The sequence below is a fragment of the Boleophthalmus pectinirostris genome, unplaced genomic scaffold (genome assembly GCF_026225935.1).
Source record: "Boleophthalmus pectinirostris isolate CB_2022bp ecotype Guang Dong unplaced genomic scaffold, ASM2622593v1 HiC_scaffold_22, whole genome shotgun sequence".
Classification (NCBI taxonomy): Eukaryota; Metazoa; Chordata; class Actinopteri; order Gobiiformes; family Gobiidae; genus Boleophthalmus; species Boleophthalmus pectinirostris.
This window is the reverse complement of record NW_026571190.1, coordinates 40,782,764-40,785,263: the sequence shown is the minus strand read 5'-3', so window position 1 is coordinate 40,785,263 and position 2,500 is coordinate 40,782,764. Positions and strand designations below refer to the sequence as shown.

At 45.7% G+C, this 2,500-nt stretch overlaps 1 protein-coding gene across 1 annotated transcript in view; it reads left to right on the top strand.

The window, feature by feature from the left end:
• LOC110170326 (voltage-dependent T-type calcium channel subunit alpha-1I-like) overlaps nt 1-2,500 on the top strand; it is a 475,861-nt gene that overhangs the window by 206,953 nt on the left and 266,408 nt on the right. The gene's annotated exons all lie outside the window — the stretch shown is intronic.

Here is a 2,500-nt window from a genome sequence, read left to right as displayed (position 1 = left end):
CAAATACACATGGATGGATCCGCGGCCGGCGGCTCCGAGCTCCGGTTCTCGGGTCTTTCTCTTTCTTCTCCTTCTTCCAGATGCTCCTGAGGCGTCCAGAACATTTTGTGAAGCTGCAGTTTTACTTATATTTGCTGTAGGTTTTCACAAAGATGTGGTGATCCGATCCCGCCCATAACTCACTGATTGACTAAGACAACTGTCAAACTCCAACTCATCCTCACATTGACTTGAATTGTACGGGCCTTTGTTACCTGCAGGGCAGAGTCCTGCACCAGGTCGGGTTCCCGCGAGTACCCGACAGGTACGGGCAAATAGCTGCTGAAATGGGCGGGTTTTAACAATCTGGAATTTTATGGGCGGGTAGTGATTGCACACGGGCAGCTCAGAACTAAACCAGGACTACACCAGGACTACCATATTTTCCGGGCTATTAGACGTGCCCACAATCCAGAGCGCCCCTGTGGGGAAGCTGGCCCAAGTGGTCAAAATGAGAGTCCAGTGCAAAGTTGTCCTTCACCAAACCAAATTCTTTATTGGATCTTTCCAAGTCGTGGGCAAAATTATATACATATTTACAAAAAAGAACTGTGCTTAACTAAACAAAAGCAACAGAAAATAACGCAACAAAAGAAAATACCCACAGGCACCTGGCTGCACTGATGGTGACCTCCTACTGATTAAACTGCCTCTACTTATATACCCCCCAGAGAGGAAGCCCCTCCCCCTGGGTTCACACCAACTTACGGGGAAAACTGTAGCAGTTTCCTTTCCTTACTGGTGCTGCCTTAAATTATTTACTGAAGCCTAATCCCCCTTTTAAACTGAACAGTGTCCAACTTAACTAGATACACTGAAACCAAAATTCTAATAACCCATTTGATAAAACAAAGAACCATTTCCGAGGCTTCCCTCCACATGGTCTGGGCCAACACCTCCCCCTGCCAAAGGACACGCCCCCTCTTTTGTTCCCAGACCATGTGGAGTCACAGGTAAAGGTGGTAAGTTTAAACAAAAATGAAGGGATATAACCAAATAAAATGAATTTAAAGTAACTGTGTGAATGTGATCAATTAAACAAAGACTAAATAAAACAAACCCGGGATAGTTATTATTTAGCTGTTTAGTTGATATAGATGTAACTGAACTAAGGTAAAAAATGGGGACAAAGGCCGTCTTTGTCACAGCCCCATACACGAATCCACTCTGGTGTCCCAGCACGACTTCAGTAAACTACAAACCCGCACCACCCGCAGAACACACAAACACACAAACACACAAACACACACGGAGCAGACAGCGACCGCACAGAGAAACACACCCACAGACACACTCATCACTCCACGCCGACGAGGAACGGAACGGAGGAACGAACCGAAAAAGTGATGAACGCGACGAGTGCTTCTAGACACGACTGAACAACTGAGTCACTGCGAACACGTCGACAATCCAGCGACAGACACTACTCCCTACACGCCACAACTGAACAAAGCCAGAGTCACCGTGAACGAACAAACAAACAAAACCACTCACCCATCACACTGTTGGGTTTCCTTTAAAGTCCCACGAGGTTTATTTGTGAAAAAAGTTCAAAAATAGACCATTTAATGACAGTGCGATTTCTAATCCAGAGCGACTAATAGTGCAGAAAATACGGTAATCTTGGATTTAAGAGAGAGAACCCCGAGTCCGTGGAGCAGGGTGTCTGTAAAGCCTGATCTGGCCACGGCTTTTACATTCGTGTAGTGTGGAGCTCTACGCCGGTCCTTTCACAGTCACCCAACAGTCCACCTCAGGCTCACCCCGAGTCCTGGTTCAGTCCTGGTTTAGTCCTGGTTCAGTCCTGGTTCAGTCCGTGGCTTGTGCGGCATCTCGATCAGTGTTTCTTCTGCTCAGTAAATAAAGCCTGATGACAGTCGAGTCGCGTCTGTGAATTCGTGTTCGTACTGAACAAAGTGGAATTGTTTTCATTTCATCATTGTAATTCTTGAAGTCGTAACTTTTCAATTTTTATCTGATGGATGTTTTTATTTTGTGTGTGAATTTGTGGCACAGGCGGGTAATGGGTTGAATCTTAACGGGTCTGGGTTAGGGATGGGCATGATTAATCGATTAATCGATAATTGATCATTAAGAATTTCATCGATTACATTCATTTTAATCGACAAACTGAATGTATGTTTGTGTGTCGTGACCAAACAGGTGTGTACATGTGTCTCTGCATCAGAAGGAGCGAGACACAAACAGTGGGTCAGTCTGTAACGAACCGAAGCACAAATGTGGATTTAACCAGGATTTGTAGAAGAAATTCCACACTTTCCGTTGCGTTGGACAAGTGTGAGTCCATGTGCACAGTGGATAAAGCAGCACATATGTTTCTGTGTCCAGTGGGAAAAAGTTTTTCCAGGTGAGAGTCGCTCAATGTGGATGACGAGGCCCCGCCCCCTCCCCCCGTACGCTGTCCTGGTTTTGACAAAAACACAAATCTGGTCACACTGAC